At 41.3% G+C, this 18,561-nt stretch overlaps 1 pseudogene; it reads right to left on the bottom strand.

Annotated features, from left to right (window-relative positions):
* Nucleotides 1-490: 490 nt before the first annotated feature.
* Nucleotides 491-18,561, bottom strand: part of LOC119535455 — a 45,173-nt pseudogene continuing 27,102 nt past the window's right edge.

An 18,561-nucleotide genomic window follows, 5' to 3' on the forward strand; every position in this document is an offset into this window, starting at 1 on the left:
CAAAAGTCATCATACATCTAATGTTAGAAATAAAAAATGGGGCCATGATGGCTGAGCATTTAAAATAAAACAAAATGAAAGAACAAGTACTCTGGTGTAACATTTAAAAATAAATTTGGATGACATAATTTACACAAAAGCAATGCTATCACCCTCCCTAGTTGGATGTGGGCAAGGACTGGGCTTTCTCCTTAGGGAGAAGTGGGGCAGCTTTGGGGAAGGCACGGAACTTCCTGTAACAATGCATCTCACAGTATTTGGGAATGAATATTTAAAAAAAGAACAATGTACAATCAAAGTTCTCAGGCTACATTTGCAGAACTTTGGGGATGCCCATGCCAACTGACTGCTGTCATCTTCACTATTTCAGTCTCTAAATCCTGAGTCAAGTACCAAAAGACAAAACAAAACAACAAATAAATCCATGCCAATCTCATCTTGTTTTCTATGCAAGTTAGGTTTTGTCAAACACAACTAAGTAACAGTCTGCCTAGAAGCACTTGCAGTGGGCAATGGAGGGACTGGACTCATCAAGCTCCTTTTTGCTGAATCGTGTCTCCTGGAAGGTGGACAGTGAGGCCAGGATGGAGCCGCCAATCCACATGACTCAGGGGACCAATGATCCTGATCAGCACTGGTAGCCAGTACTGTGATCTCCTGTAGCTGGTTGGCAATGCCCAGGTACATGGTGGTCCCACTAGACAGCACTGTTTTGGTGTAGAGGTCCTTGCAGATCCCCATGTCACAATTCATGATGGAGTGGAAGGTAGTTTCATGGATGTCACAGATTCCATGCCGAGAAAGGAAGGCTGAAGAGGACCTAGCACAGTGGAACTGCTCACTGCCAGTGCTGATAACCTGCTCACTGGGCAACTCACAGTTCTTCTGCTGGGAAGAGGACAATGTGGCCATCTCTTGCTCATAGCCCAGAATGACAAAGCAGAATTCCTCTATGTTATGTAGGATTTCCCGCTGGGCCATGTAGCGAAACTGAAGCCATGCTCAGTGAAGATCTTCATGAGGTAGTCCACCAGGTCCCAGTCAGCCAGGTACAGATGCTGGATGGCATGGGAGAATGTGTACCCCAAATAGATGGGCACAACATGGGTGACCCCATTGCCAGATTCCATCATGATGCCCATGGTATGGACCAGAGGTGTACAGGGACAGCACAGCCTGAATGTTCACATACGTGACAAGGGTGTTGAAGGTCACGAACATGATCTGGGTCATCTTCTCATGGTTGGCCTTGGTTTCAGGGGGGCTGTGGTCAGTAGCACAGGTGCTCCTCAGGGGCTACACAAAGCTTGTTGTAGAAGGTGTGGTGCCAGATCTGATCTTCTCCATGTCACCCTAGTAGGTGATAATGCCGTGCTCAGTGGGATTCCCAAGGTCAGGACCCTCCGCTTACTCTGGGTCTCATCACCCATGTAGGAGTCCTTCTGGCCCATGCCTGCCATCACATCCTTGTGCCAGGGGCACCCCAAGATGGAAGATGGCCCAAGGTACATCATCACCCACAAAGCCAGCCTTGCATTTTCAAACACGAGTGCAGCAATGTCATCATTCTTGGTGAGCTTGGCAGTGGCAAGTATAAAACATTGGTGGTAGAGAGGAAAGAAGCCTGTGCTCACTGAGTGGATGCAGTCTCCATGGTCCCAAACATTGTTTTACATACTAGATATTTATTTTTCCATGTCACTAAATATAAATCTATATAATCACTTTAATGGGTGCATAGTATTCCATTTTATAATACACCGTAAGGTAATTAACCAAACCTCTATTATTATCACTTAAAGCTTCATTCAATTCTTCTATATCTATCTTTGCATACTTGGGTTATTTTCTCAAATTCCCAGAAGTGGAAATGCTGAGGCAAAGGGCATGCACATTAAAAGTATTGTTTTAGTTAGGGTTCTCTAGGGAAACAACTAATAAGAGCTATCTGTAAATATAAAATTTTATAAAAGTGTCTCACACAACTGTGTGGATGCACAAGTCCAAATTCTGTAGGGCAGGATGCACGAGTCCAAATTCCATAAGGCAGGCAACAAACTGGCAACTCTGATGAAGGTGTCCAATGAACTCCTCAGGAAATGCTTCGCTGGCTAGCCGAAGAAGTAGTAAAGGTCCTCTCTCTTTCTCCCTTAAAAGTCTTCAACTGATTGGATTAAATCCAACCGATTGAATTCTCTTATTGCAGGAGACACATCTTTCTTTGATGTAATAAGCCACAGGTGCAGTCAATTGACTGATGATTTAATTAACCAGCCTTCTGGTTTATTAACCAGCAACAAATGTCCTTGTAGTAATGGTTAGGCCAGTGCTTGCTTGACCAGACACATGGACACCATCACCTGGCCAAGTTGACACATGAACCTATCACAAGTATTGATACATGCTCCCAGATTTATCTCAAGAAAAGATGGTCCGTCTCACTAATTGGGTATGAGAAGTACTGTTTCTCAACATCTTTACTGAAATGGGCACTCTTGCCCTTTTAATTTTTGCCAATCAGATAGGTAAAACAAACAAACAAAATAAAAACCCCAACTCATCATTTTATTTTGGTTTTAACTTTTACTTTATTCTAAATGCAATTGAGAGAATCAATGAAATTTTTTGATCAGGGAAAAACTTTGCTCATCAGTGTGGAGTTAAGGGAGGAGACGTAGAGACAGGGAGACCAGGTGAGAAGTACATGGGTCTGAACCAAGCTGTAGAGGAGGAGTGTTAAGTGCAGTCAAAATCCGATTGAGATCATCAGGATGTAATCTGATGTGATTATACCTGAGAAAGACCAAACATAATCATTCATATTGTACTTTGAGAAAGAGTTAACAGAAAGGGGATAGCCTGCATGGTGAATTGGGTGTAACTTAAACAGTACTATGGAGTGGGAGGGAATGAATAAATGATCCACATCAGCATAACTTGGGGTGTAGCCAGAAAGTTCATTTGAATCCACCATGGCCTGGGTTTTTTTTTTTAACTCAGTAGAAGAATTTTTTTTCCTTGAAGGAAATCATGCACATGTTTGTTAGTTTAAAATCAAATATTACTAATATTAATATGGTGAAAAGGAAATCTTTTTGTCTTAATATTGCCAGAGTTAGAGACTGCCTTCCTTCCCTTACTGGGTCTAATAATACAAATAAGAATAACTTATATGTTTTGAGTGGTTACTATGTGCCAGAAACCAAATTGCCCACAAACATTAACTCTGAATATGAATATGTATTGTTTACAATCCTCATTTTTCAAATAAGAACGCTGTATCACAGAGAGTTTAAAATTGCCCAAATTTGCACAATTTATAAGTGGTGGAGCTAGGATTCAAACCCAGATAGTCTGGCTCCCCAGCCTGTTTACTTAATCTAATCTTATTACTCCATACTTTCATTGTAGTGAGGTGGAAATTTCTGGACACAAAAAAGACAGGGATTAATCCAAAGGCTTAGCATCTGTGATGGTTTGAAGCTATTATGTACCCCAGGAAAGATTATGTTCTTTTAATCCATTCCTGTGGGTGTAGCTCTACTGTAGGTAGGAACTTTTGATTAGGTTACTTCAGTTGAGATGTGACCCACCTCATTCAAGGTGGATCTTAATCCTCTTACTGGAGTCCTTTATAAGAGAATAAAAGAAAGAAAAAAAGCACACACACACCCCATCCCCCTCCCCGCTGGAGGAGCTAAGAGGCGGCACACAGAAAATAGTGATGAAGTCACTGAAGCCAGAAGCTGAAAGCATCAAAACCCGGGAGAGAAGGACCAGCTGACATCACCACGTCCCTGGCCATGTGACAGAGGAGCTGAAGGTCGCTTGCTGGTAGCCAGTCTTCAGGGAGAAGGTATTGTCCTGTTGATGCCTTAATTTGGATACTTTTTGCTGCCTCAGGGCTAAAAACTCATAAGTTAATAAATCCCCTTTGTAAAAGCCAACCCATTTCTGGTATATTGCTTTACCAAACCAAACCAGTGCCATTCCCCTGGTATTGGTGATGCTAAAGCGATTTCATCCACCTGATCCCTGAGCGGGTGTGGCTCCCTTGGTGGTAGGGGTGGTTTACCCACAGCTGCCCACTATACATTTCTTATATATCCTTCTTGGGATAAATAAGTATAGGAATAGTCTCTCTACATAATTTTTACCCAAATGATTAAAAATTCACCTTGGAAGTCACTCTTCTTCAGTCCATAATTAACTCACTATTTTTTTTTATCAGCAGCATATTCCATATATTTAACCAGCCCCTGGTTATTGTCATTTAGATCATTTTTAAACAATGCTACAGTGAATATCCTTAGATTTATGTCCTTTGCGTAAGTGGAAGCATATATTCCTGTAGTAAAATTAATATGTCTAAGGTATATGCTTTATCAAGTTTAACAGATTTTACTAATTGCCCTCCAAAGGTATTGTACCAATCTGCATTCCAACTAAAAGTGAATGAGAGCATCCACTTTCCAGATTAAATAAATATTCCTTTATGATACCACGTCACTCCTCAGAGAACATACACCTGGGGAGCCCTCCATATTTTTGTGTAGATGTGGGAGCCCCAATAATGACTGAGATTGATTTATGTAAGGTAATAATCAGATTATAACCTACCAAATATAATAGGGACCCGTGAATCCAATGTGATATAAATAAATGAATACATAAACAAATGGGGGAGAAGGGAAACTCTACTTTTAGAGCATGCCAACTAATAAATGTGGAATAAAGTACCTAATTAGAATATCACCAATTGCCAACAATCAAAGTAATAAATAATTCAGATAAGAATCACCAATAAATGCTAAAATTTATGGGTGAAAGTTGGATGAGCAACAGGATATTTACATAGTCTCAAAGTATCTCTTCACAAAATACTCATTGATTACTTACTAATTAGTAGAACAAAATACTTACTATTTAACTTTATAGTGGAGAAATGTGGAAGACACTATCTTAACCAAGTGATAAAACACTACTAACAATGGGACAAGTTGACATTATGTGCTTTCTGATAGGTTGCACTGAGGACACTGCACAACTTGTTTGTTTTTCTGCCAACAAAGCATAACTTGAATCTAATCATAAGGAATCACTAGACAAGCCCAAATTGAGGGACATTCCACAAAGTGTCCATTTACAAAGTAACTGGACTATTCTTTTAAAAAATGTCAAGGTCATGAAAGACATGAAAGACTGAGAAACTGTCCCAGATAGAAAAGACTAAGGAGACATAAATAAGAGCAATCATGCCCCTGGATTAGGTTCCAGACCTAGAAAGGACAGTTTGAATGGGGCCCATGGGTAGGTGAAAATATTACATCTAAGTTAATTTCTTTATTTTAATCATTATATATGGTTATGTAGGAGAGTGGTTTTTTTTTTAGGGAATATACTGTCAAAACCCAGCTGAGCCCTAGGACCAAGAACACACCAGGCATGGAGTCAGACATGAGTTTAAGAGAACTGACTTACAGGAGTTATGGTTCCATAGTGGTGAGTCAGGAAAGATGGACGTTAGTGCTCTGCAAAAGCAGGGGGTGCGGGGTGGGGGCACTTTATAAGTGTTAGGACAAGGAGGGTGTGGACACAAGGGTCAGGGCAGTGATCAGGGCAAGGGAGTTTCAATGCTCTTTTAACAATACATTTTTTTCCTCCCCTGGAGAGATCTGATGACCTTTAACATTTGTCCCGGTCAAGTAGGCGGCTATGTGAAATCACTATGGAAGGGAGGGGGCCCAGGCCCTGGGCCCCCATAATCCACTCCATGTTCCAGACTACATTGACCATAGGACAGACATTGCATCCATAGACAACAGAACACTAGAAGTCCCCCATCCCCACCCCCCACCCCACCCCCAGAGATAACAGATTTACAGAGATGCTGCCATGGCCAAGAAAGGGAATTAAACCATTTAGACAAGGGGTCTACTGATAACTGCTGAATTCTGCCAGGCCAGTAGAATATTTCATGCAGTCCAATTTGCAGTGGTCACAGTCCAAGTAAGGCTGGTAGCACCTAAAGGTAGCAAGTCCATGCAAACCCAACATTGGGTTCAATTGTGGGCATGAGTTACTGCTGAGGCCCACTGCAGAAAGGTGTTGTGTTTGCTAGGCAAAAAGAAAGATGTTTATGGGGAACAATAAGGGGTAATTTCTGCTGATCTAACAATATACATGCTAGAGTTCCATTGGTTGATAACAAGGTACCAGGCAAGAGGAACATTATGGGAAGGTCTTAAATATCAGATATTCTCCCCTTGCAAATTTTGAAAGCCCTCTACTGTTACATCAATTGTCAATCTGGGCATTAAAAAGGGTCCACATAGTCATGCATTAGGTTCCCATGGGAACAGGAGGCCTCAGATTGGTGATAAAGATTTCAACAGGCATTTAGGTTTTATTACAATATTTTGGGTAACTCCTATTACCCAGGGACTTAGGATTCCTAGCCATTGCTGCTGAATAGGCCAGCACCAAGGCCAATTGACCTTGTCTTCCTTGTTTTGTATGGTCTGAGGCACAGGCAACAACAAATTATTACTATTTCTCCACTTAGGCTGTAAAGCAGCTGGCCCTTTAACTTGGATTCCCAGTGCTTACATTGGTTCCTCTGTTAGCATTTCAATAGGAACTGAGGCTACAGCTCTGGGTGTGGTGTTCAGGGGTTTTAGGGCCTGATAAAACTTTTTGTTGTAGAGATTTTATAGTCCATAGCCCATGCTTGGGTCATTTGTTCAGTGAAAGGGGTCCCCCATCACTGCCTATTTGTGTAGGTATGTCATACAGAGCACACACCCTTTCTAAACAGCTGATGGTAGCCCGCTGGTTCACCTTCCCCACTGGGAATGCCAACAAAAGTCCTGTAGCTTGTCCATGGCAGTAATAGCATACCTCAAGAACAGACGGGGATCGATGTAGTTCATGTGACCCATTTGGCGTAGGAGCACGAAGGGCACTCTTTAGTGATGTTCACTAGCTGCTGCCAACAGTTAACTTTCATTGTTGGCACATGTCCCAGATGTCTTTCCACAATTCTTGTCATTTCAACAGCTACCTCAAGTGCAGCAACTTTAGCTGTTGAGTCCTCTATATAGGACACTGGTCTGAGAATCCTGTGCATTTCTGCATTCAGAGGGCTGGTATAGAAAATGCTGCGTGTAGCAGGTAGGGCTTGCCACCTGGCCAGTGTGCTCAGCTGGGTACTGCCAGAGTGTGGCTTAGAAGCTGAATCAGTAGTCAACCCCTGAATAGGGATGGCCCTTTTCAAGGTGACTGGGCATCTTTGTATCAGTTCCTCCACTTGCAATAAGGCATTATATGCAGCACACAATTGCTTTTTTAGGGGGCTGTATCTGAGTTCTGCCCCTTTCCATAAAGGGGACCAAAGCCAGAGGGCATTTGTTTAGAATGTTGCCTCTGCCACAGACCCCATCCAAAGCCAATATTAGTGCTGGCTACATCCAATTCACAGGGCAGGTCTGGATCTCTACCCTCCAGTGCTATTGCCCTTTTTGACTTTTTAGATGCTGCCTATTGGGATGTGTTCCATTCCCAAAGATAGCCTCTCCTAGTCAAGACATACAAAGAGTTTAACATTTGGGCTAAGTGAGGAACAAAGATCTCCAGTAGCAACAATCCCAAGAAAACCATTAGTTGCTTTGGCATTTGCAGCATGGGAAAACATTACACGTTAAAGAGAGTCACTGGTTAGTGAAACAGAGTTACACTTGCGGGACTTTTCCACTTAGCCAAGTCCTTTGCCATGAGACCATCGCAGATGGTCAGGCTATGTACATAGCCTTGGAAAAGCACAGTAAAAGTCCATTATTGGCCTGCCCAGGAGAAGACAAATACAGTCTGGCTTGATATTCCCAGGGAGATACTCAAAAAACAAAGTGTTAGCAAGATCCAATACAAAATGATATTGAACAAACATGGTCTAGAATGCAGCATTTTTTCTACGCCTACCATTTTTAATTTCCAGGCCTGGTTAAAAAAAAAAAAAAAAGGGATTTCAAATTACACCTCCTCCATCTTTCTGCACCCAGCCCTTCCCCCATAGCTGTCTTTTTGTATGTAGGCCTTGGGGGCAGGGATAGGTGAGACAGAAAGAAAGAGGCTTGTCTTGTTGAACTTGAATTTTAAAGTTTTAAATCAGGGTGGTGGGATTTGGGAATTTCTATGTCCTACTTTTAATTATTTTCAATTATTATGTTTATTTCATGTAAAGCTGTGACCCAGACAATTGGGAAAGGTTTTTTCCTTTTCCAGAGGCAGCCCTCTGGCAGCCTTCTGCTACCTTAGGGAAATTCCAGGGGTGGTTTCTTTTCAATGTCCAGGCTTGTTTACAGTAATTACAGAACTAAAGGTTTGAACCCTGCTGCAAAGAGGGTTTCTTTTCTCCCCTCTTGGAACTCCATGAGTGCTGATATATGTATATAAAAGCCCTTATTTATTTTTAAGCAATTCAAATTCTTTAAGAATTGTTGTTAATTTGTTATTCCCGTCCGGAGGTATAAGAATATACATTAAACAGGCAGACAAGACACAAATAGAAAATTAGTCACAAGAAACAAAAACACAGAAATATGTTTGAGAGGGGTAAATACAGGATTGAATATACATCATTTCATCCCATTTCCACCATTTTTCAGAACAATTCTAACACTGTGTTCTTTCCATAGAGCCATTTCTCTCCTGATTTTAAATCATATTGAGGCCAGATTGTGTAACAGAAATAAACTTTTTTTCTCATAGGCTCATAACTAACATCTTCCCAATTTTTTTTTTTAATTCAACCAAAAGTTTCTCATTCTTCCTCCCCTTGCTCTTCCAAGGGGAAGTCTATGGGGTCCCACACTTTGGGGTTCTATTCCAGAGTTGCTAAAATTCTCCAGACTCCAGCACCAGGCAACTTATGGCCTTTATCTTGTGTATATCTGCATGCCAGAGTCTCTAGCTGATTGTCAACTTGGAGCAAGCAATCACTCAGAAAGTCCTTCATTTCAGCCTGGACAAGGTGCATATCTCTCTCTAGTTTTACTTTATCTCCAAAAGAGCCTGCTATCTGTTGCAAAACACTTAGCAACTCTGATGCAGTTTTCAGGGTGTCCCCATATTCTCTCATCAGTCCCCATTCGTCCAGGAGGGCAGCACCACTCCCTACGTAGATGACATTGGACAATTTGGGATCCCACCATGGACTCTCTCTTCCTATAGAACCCATGCCCGCTACAGCTGTCGGCTATTTGATCCTCCTGGCTGTACTCGCCAATTGTCACAACCCAACTTAGTCCTAGGACCAAAAACATGCCAGGCACAGAGTCAGACATGAGTTTAATAGGACTGACTTACAGGAGTTATAGTTCCATGGCAGTAGGCCAGGAAAGATGGAAGTCAGAGCTCCACAAAAGCAGGGGGTGCAGGGAGTACTTTATAAGGGTTAGGACGAGGAGGGTGTGGATACAAGAGTGTAGAGATCATTATCAACAGTGATCAGGGGAGGGAGTTTCAATGCTTTGTAAACAATACATTTTTTCCTCCCCCAGGGAAGTCTGGTTAAGTAGGCGGCTATGTGAAATCACTGTGGAGGGGAGGGGGCCCTGGCCCTGGGCCCCCACATATACACTATGAAGTGTCAAGGTGTAATGGGACAGCATGTCGGCAACTTATTCTCAAATTATTCAGAAAAAATATATACATTAATAAATTATATATATATAAATAATATATAATGAGAGAATGATAAGGTAAAACTTAAAAATTGGGAAATCTGGGTAAAGTGTATATGGGAGTTCTTTGTACTAAGCTTGAAGCTTTTCTATAAGCTGAAATTATTTAAAAGCAAAAAGTTAAGACAGTGTTTAAAAAAGAAAATAAATTGCCAAGCCTACAAGCAAATTTTACAAGAAAACTTTACTAAGCTTTCAAGAACAGATAATTCCAATTAAAAACAAGTTATCATGGCCCAAGAGGGCTTTTGTTGCCAAAGAACTAAAGAAAGCACCAGACACACTCTGAGACATGAGCCTTTATTATGGGGCTTAGTGACAGGGTGGGGAAGTCGAGTCACATTGCCCTGAATTCAGGAGCTTCTCTGAACGGATTCAGGAGCTGCTCTGAATGGCATTGAGTTCAGAGCTCAATGTGAAGATAGTCCGTACTGTGGGGGGCTGAATAAGCTAGTTATAAGGTATGGGTATGAGAGCATGAGGTGGGCTTGCAACATGGAAGGGATGGATTGTAATCAACAGGGAGGAGGGGAGGATTTTAGATTACCTTGTAGATAATGGTATCTCAGGTAGTCTCACGGAAGAGGTAGTTACAGATTACATTTAGACAAGGAGACTAGGTCAAATATTAACTGTCCTGGGTCAAGCAAACTTCTGTGTGCAGTCTTCAAGACACCTGGGGGCCCGGGGCTCCCACAGAAGTCATCCAAAGAATATAAAAAGAAGGAAAACTCCTCATTTTATTCTGTGAGGCTAGTGTAACCTTGATAACTAAACCTTATACAGATAATACAAGAAGGAAAAATTACAGACCAATCTCACTCATGAACATAGAATTGAAAACCCTAAACAAAATATTAGTAAGCTGAATCCAGCAATATTTGAAAAATTTAATACATGATAACTCAATTCAGTTTATCCCTGGAATACAAGTTTCATCTAACATTAGAAATTTTGTAAATGGAATTCGTCACATTAATAGATTAAAGAAGAAAAATCATATATTCTAAATAGTTGTAGAAAAAGCATTCATGAAAAACCCCTTAGCAAAACCAGGAATAGAGAGGAATTTCTTTAACCAGATAGAGTATCTACAGAAAACCTACAGTAAACATCATTCTTAATAATAAAATATTATTAGAAACTTTCTCTTTAACATCAAGAACAAGAAAAGAATGTTCATTTTAACACTTCTACACTATATTTTACTAGACGTTTTAGCCAGTGCAATAAGACCAAGGATAAATAAATAAAAGTAAATAAAAGGTAATAGGAGTGAAAAGGAAGAAACAAAATTGGTTTTATGCACAGATGATATAAATGTTTACAAAGAAAACTCAAAAGATTCTTCAGACAAATTATTTTAATAAGCTTACTAAGATTGCTGGATATCAAATCAATATACAAAAAAATCAATTATATTTAGATATGCCAGCCACAAAGAAAACAAAATTTCTGAAATGATAGCATTAATAGCAAAACAAAAAATTTAAAACCTAGTAATAAACAATAAAAGATGTACAAGTAACTTAAAGAAGAACTAAATACATACAGAGGTATACATGTTTGTGGATGCAGGGATACCTTAACGATGCGGTTTAACAGCATATGCTCTGGAGTCAGATTATCTGGGGATCCGCCACTTAGTAGCTATGTGACCACAGGCCAAGTTACTCAGTCTCAGATTCCTTATCTGCAGAGTGGAGGTAAGAATAGCACTTACCTCATGGAGTTGTAATGAGGATTGCATGAGGTAATGCATATAAAACCCTGAAGAATACCCGATCTCTTTCTGAGACTCTATAAAAGTTTCTCTCACTAAGTTTATTCTTTAAAAACTTTAATTCTCCAGGGTACTCCTATGCCAGCTAAGTCCCCAAACACAGAGGCAATAGCCTCTTCAAGAACATCAACCAGATGCGTCCGCTTCTCCCATAATGTCGACAACCCTTTTCAACATGAACAAGTTAGGGTGGTCACTGCCTGGACATCCCAGACAGTCGGGAAAGTGATTAAATTAGAGGAAGGGGTAGCAACAGACAAGATAGAATTTAGCAGAGGATTATGAATACTGAAACTCTATACAATTTTCTTTTTCTTGGTTGCTGGGGTATTGGAATAGCTAGAAGGACAAGAATTGAAATGGTGGTACTGTAACCCATGGCAGACTTTGAAATTTGCCCTATAGCTACTTGTTAAATTGCAGTTTGAAAGTTATCACTTTTTGTATCTATGCTATATTTCACAATAGGGAAATAACTGAAACTATGGTACTGTAGCCCATAACATTCTTGGAAATTTGCTCCCTAACTATTTGTTAAATCAAGCTTTAAAAGACATTACTTTTTTGCATATATGTTATGTTTCACAAAAAGGAAATAACTGAGACTGTGAAACTGTAGCCTATAACATTCTTTGGGGTTTGTTCTCTAACTACTTGTTGAATTGCACATGGAAAGTTATCAATTCTTTGCATAAATGTTATATTCCACAATATATAATATGATTTTTTTTAATTGTTCAGAACAGTGCCGGCCAGGTAGGGAAGCTGTCTTGGACTGTGAGGTGATTTGCTTTTGGAAGCCAAGCATAGTAGAGCAACAAAATCAAAGGCTGACAACAACACAGTGGCTACCTCTCAGTTTTTAAATGACAGTGAAATAGACTTCTCTCTTGTTCAATGCACTTGTGTTTTGCTTTTTCTGTTCTTTGCCGCTAAGCTTAATCCTAATTAATACACTAGCTAGCCCAAAAGCCATTGTCAACCCCGTTCTCCCTGGCAGCTTTCCCAGCCTCTCAGGGAAGAGTGTCAGTGTGACCCCTTTGGGCCAACAGGCTGTAAGGGGAAGTGTGCATGAGGGCGTCTGGGAAATTCTCTCTTCCCTGGTCAAAAGCAAGAGCATTAGGAAGAGAAAACCACTTTCACTGCTGTTGTTCACCCACTGATGTAACATGGGTTCACCCAGAAGCACCTGAAACCATATTTGAGTGTCAGTGGTTTGTTTGGGAGATGGTAGGGGAGTGTGAAAGTTAAGATGGTAAAAGGAAAAGAACCTATAAAAGGTGCATTATCAAGCAAGTTCTTAGTGTGGGCAACTGTGGTGTAAACCCACGAGTGAACTCTGGGAAACAGTGTAGAACATAGCTTCAAAGTGATCACTTCTTCCTCAAGGGACAGGGGAGCAGAATTTATTCACCAATTGCCATCAATTACAGCTTGAGGACTGCTCCCAAAGGCTTTTTTTTTTTTTTTTTTTTTTTTAACAAGAGCAGTCTCCAAAGTCCAGAGAGAGCGCCCTCAGGCAAGAGTAGAAGGTGCTAGAGGTTTGAAGTTGGGCCAGCTTGCATGAAAATGGTAAAAAAAAGCCAAGCAGCCAAGCAATAAAGGTAGGGTCCTGACAACATCCGCCACACTCACCTTGCTTTGCTTCTTGAAATGGTCATGTGAAGATGTAATACTGGGAACTGCTGCAACCATCTTGCAATGTTATAGAAGGCAGAGAGAATCTCAGAGATACTGACCCAGAACTCTGATATCAAATTGCTGCTGAATTTTCTGGAGGCAGGGCAAGATGGCAGACTGGTGAGCTGTATGTTTTAGTTACTCCTCCAGGAAAGGAGGTAGAAAGCCAGGAACTGCGTGGACTGGACACCACAGAGCAATCTGACTTTGGGCATACTTCATACAACACTCATGAAAACGTGGAACTGCTGAGATCAGCGAAATCTGTAAGTTTTTGCGGCCAGGGGACCCGCGCCCCTCCCTGCCAGGCTCAGTCCCGTGGGAGGAGGGGCTGTCAGCTCCGGGAAGGAGAAGGGAGAACTGCAGTGGCAGCCCTTATCGGAAACTCATACTGCTGATCCAAACTCCAACCATAGATAGACGGAGACCAGACACCAGAGAATCTGAGAGCAGCCAGCCCAGCAGAGAGGAGACAGGCATAGAAAAAAAACAACACGAAAAACTCCAAAATAAAAGCGGAGGATTTTTGGAGTTCTGGTGAGCATGGAAGGGGGAAGGGCAGAGCTCAGGCCCGAGCTCGGGCCCTGAGGCGCATATGCAAATCCTGAAGAAAAGCTGATCTCTCTGCCCTGTGGACCTTTCCTTAATGGCCCTGGTTGCTTTGTCTCTTAGCATTTCAATAACCCATTAGATCTCTGAGGAGGGCCCTTTTTTTTATTATTTTTTTTAATCCTTTTTTCTTTTTCTAAAACAATTACTCTAAGAAGCCCAATACAGAAAGCTTCGAAGACCTGCAATTTGGGCAGGTCAAGTCAAGAGCAGAACCAGGAAAGCTCTGAGACAAAACGCAATAATCCAGTGGCTGAGAAAATTCACTAAACACCACAACTTCCCAAGAAAAGGGGGGTGTCTGCTCACAGCCATCATCCTGGTGGACAGGAAACACTCCTGCCCATCGCCAGCCCCATAGCCCAGAACTGCCCCAGACAACCCAATGTGACGGAAGTGCTTCAGATAACAGGCACACACCATAAAACTGGGTGAGGACATTAGCCTTCCCTGCAACCTCAGCTGATTGTCCCAGAGTTGGGAGGGTAGAGCAGTGTGAATTAACAAAGCCCCATTCAGCCATCATTTCAGCAGACTGGGAGCCTCCCTACACAGCCCAGCAGCCCAGAACTGCCCTGGGGGGATGGCACTCACCTGTGACATAGCACAGTCATCCCTCAACAGAGGACCAGGGGGTGCACGGCCTGGAAGAGGGGCCCACTTGCAAGTCTCAGGAGCCATACGCCAATACCAAGGACTTGTGGGTCAGTGGCAGAGACAAACTGTGGCAGGACTGAACTGAAGGATTAGACTATTGCAGCAGCCTTAAAACTCTAGGATCACCAGGGAGATTTGAGTGTTAGAGCCACCCTCCCCTCCCTGACTGCCCAGAAACACGCCCCATATACAGGGCAGGCAACACCAACTACACACGCAAGCTTGGTACACCAATTGGACCCCACAAGACTCACTCCCCCACTCACCAAAAAGGCTAAGCAGGGGAGAACTGGCTTGTGGAGAACAGGTGGCTCGTGGACGCCACCTGCTGGTTACGTAGAAAAAGTGTACTCCACGAAGCTGTAGATCTGATAAATTAGAGATAAGGACTTCAATTGGTCTACAAATCCTAAAAGAACCCTATCAAGTTCAGCAAATGCCACGAGGCCAAAAACAACAGAAAATTATAAAGCATATGAAAAAACCAGACGATATGGATAACCCAAGCCCAAGCACCCAAATCAAAAGATCAGAAGAGACACAGCACCTAGAACAGCTACTCAAAGAACTAAAGATGAAGAATGAGACCATAGTACGGGAGACAAAGGAAATCAAGAAGACCCTAGAAGAGCATAAAGAAGACATTGCAAGACTAAATAAAAAAAATAGATGATCTTATGGAAATTAAAGAAACTGTTGACCAAATTAAAAAGATTCTGGACACTCATAGTACAAGACTAGAGGAAGTTGAACAACGAATCAGTGACCTGGAAGATGACAGAATGGAAAATGAAAACATAAAAGAAACAATGGGGAAAAAAATTGAAAAAATCGAAATGGACCTCAGGGATATGATAGATAATATGAAACGTCCAAATATAAGACTCATTGGTGTCCCAGAAGGGGAAGAAAAGGGTAAAGGTCTAGGAAGAGTATTCAAAGAAATTGTTGGGGAAAACTTCCCAAATCTTCTGAACAACATAAATACACAAATCATAAATGCTCAGCGAACCCCAAATAGAATAAATCCAAATAAACCCACTCCGAGACATATACTGATCACACTGTCAAACACAGAAGAGAAGGAGCAAGTTCTGAAAGCAGCAAGAGAAAAGCAATTGACCACATACAAAGGAAACAGCATAAGACTAAGTAGTGACTACTCAGCAGCCACCAGGGAGGCGAGAAGGCAGTGGCATGATATATTTAAAATACTGAGTGAGAAAAATTTCCAGCCAAGAATACTTTATCCAGCAAAGCTCTCCTTCAAATTTGAGGGAGAGCTTAAATTTTTCACAGACAAACAAATGCTGAGAGAATTTGCTAACAAGAGACCTGCCCTACTGGAGATACTAAAGGGAGCCCTACAGACAGAGAAACAAAGAAAGGACAGAGAGACTTGGAGAAAGGTTCAGTACTAAAGAGATTTGGTATGGGTACAATAAAGGATATTAATAGACAGAGGGGAAAAATGTGACAAACATAAACCAAAGGATAAGATGGCTGATTCAAGAAATGCCTTCACGGTTATAACGTTGAATGTAAATGGATTAAACTCCCCAATTAAAAGATACAGATTCGCAGAATGGATCAAAAAAAATGAACCATCAATATGTTGCATACAAGAGACTCATCTTAGACACAGGGACACAAAGAAACTTGAAAGTGAGAGGATGGAAAAAAAGTATTTCATGCAAGCTACAGCCAAAAGAAAGCAGGTATAGCAATATTAATCTCAGATAAAATAGACTTCAAATGCAGGGATGTTTTGAGAGACAAAGAAGGCCACTACATACTAATAAAAGGGGCAATTCAGCAAGAAGAAATAACAATCGTAAATGTCTATGCACCCAATCAAGGTGCCACAAAATACATGAGAGAAACACTGGCAAAACTAAAGGAAGCAATTGATGTTTCCACGATAATTGTGGGAGACTTCAACACATCACTCTCTCCTATAGATAGATCAACCAGACAGAAGACCAATAAGGAAATTGAAAACCTAAACAATCTGATAAATGAATTAGATTTCACAGACATATACAGGACATTACATCCCAAATCACCAGGATACACATACTTTTCTAGTGCTCACGGAACTTTCTCCAGAATAGATCATATGCTGGGACATAAAACAAGCCTCAATAAATTTAAAAAGATTGAAATTATTCAAAGCACATTCTCTGACCACAATGGAATACAATTAGAAGTCAATAACCATCAGAGACTTAGAAAATTCACAAATACCTGGAGGTTAAACAACACACTCCTAAACAATCAGTTGGTTAAAGAAGAAATAGCAAGAGAAATTGCTAAATATATAGAGACGAATGAAAGTGAGAACACAACATACCAAAACCTATGGGATGCAGCAAAAGCAGTGCTAAGGGGGAAATTTATAGCACTAAACGCATATATTAAAAAGGAAGAAAGAGCCAAAATCAAAGAACTAATGGATCAACTGAAGAAGCTAGAAAATGAACAGCAAACCAATCCTAAACCAAGTACAAGAAAAGAAATAACAAGGATTAAAGCAGAAATAAATGACATAGAGAACAAAAAAACAATAGAAAGGATAAATATCACCAAAAGTTGGTTCTTTGAGAAGATCAACAAGATTGACAAGCCCCTAGCTAGACTGACAACATCAAAAAGAGAGAAGACCCATATAAACAAAATAATGAATGAAAAAGGTGACATAACTGCAGATCCTGAAGAAATTAAAAAAATTATAAGAGGATACTATGAACAACTGTATGGCAACAAACTGGATAATGTAGAGGAAATGGACAATTTCCTGGAAACATATGAACAACCTAGACTGACCAGAGAAGAAATAGAAGACCTCAACCAACCCATCACAAGCAAAGAGATCCAATCAGTCATCAAAAATCTTCCCACAAATAAATGCCCAGGGCCAGATGGCTTCACAGGGGAATTCTACCAAACTTTCCGGAAAGAACTGACACCAATCTTACTCAAACTCTTTCAAAACATTGAAGAAAATGGAACACTACCTAACTCATTTTATGAAGCTAACATCAATCTAATACCAAAACCAGGCAAAGATGCTACAAAAAAGGAAAACTACCGGCCAATCTCCCTAATGAATATAGATGCAAAAATCCTCAACAAAATACTTGCAAATCGAATCCAAAGACACATTAAAAAAATCATACAGGAGGAGGCGGGGCAAGATGGCAGACTGGTGAGCTGTATGTTTTAGTTACTCCTCCAGGAAAGGAGGTAAAAAGCCAGGAACTGCGTGGACTGGACACCACAGAGCAATCTGTCTTTGGGCATACTTCATACAACACTCATGAAAACGTGGAACTGCTGAGATCAGCGAAATCTGTAAGTTTTTGCGGCCAGGGGACCCGCGCCCCTCCCTGCCAGGCTCAGTCCCGGGGGAGGAGGGGCTGTCAGCTCCGGGAAGGAGAAGGGAGAATTGCAGTGGCTGCTCTTAGCGGAAACTCATTCTACTGATTCAAACTCCAACCATAGATAGACTGAGACCAGACACCAGAGACTCTGAGAGCAGCCAGCCCAGCAGAGAGGAGACAGGCATAGAAAAAAAAACAACACAAAAAACTCCAAAATAAAAGCAGAGGATTTTTGGAGTTCTGGTGAACACAGAAAGGGGAAGGGCGGAGATCAGGCCTTGAGGCGCATATGCAAATCCCGAAGCAAGGCTGATCTCTCTGCCCTGGGCACTTTTCCTTAATGGCCCTGGTTGCTTTGTCTATTAGCATTTCAATAACCCATTAGATCTCTGAGGAGGGCCGTTTTTTTTTTTTTTTTTTTAAATCCTTTTTGCTTTTTCTAAAACAATTACTCTAAGAAGCTCAATACAGAAAGCTTCAAAGAATTGAAATTTAGGCACGTCAAGTCAAGAGCAGAACTAAGAGAGCTCTGAGACAAAAGGCAATAATCCAGTGGCTGAGAAAATTCACTAAACAACACAACTTCCCAAGAAAAGGGGGGTGTCCGCTCACAGCCACCATCCTGGTGGACAGGAAACACTCCTGCCCATCGCCAGCCCCATAGCCCAGAGCTGCCCCAGACAACCCAGTGTGACGGAAGTGCTTCAAA

The sequence above is a fragment of the Choloepus didactylus genome, chromosome 5, assembly GCF_015220235.1.
Source record: "Choloepus didactylus isolate mChoDid1 chromosome 5, mChoDid1.pri, whole genome shotgun sequence".
Taxonomy (NCBI): Eukaryota; Metazoa; Chordata; class Mammalia; order Pilosa; family Megalonychidae; genus Choloepus; species Choloepus didactylus.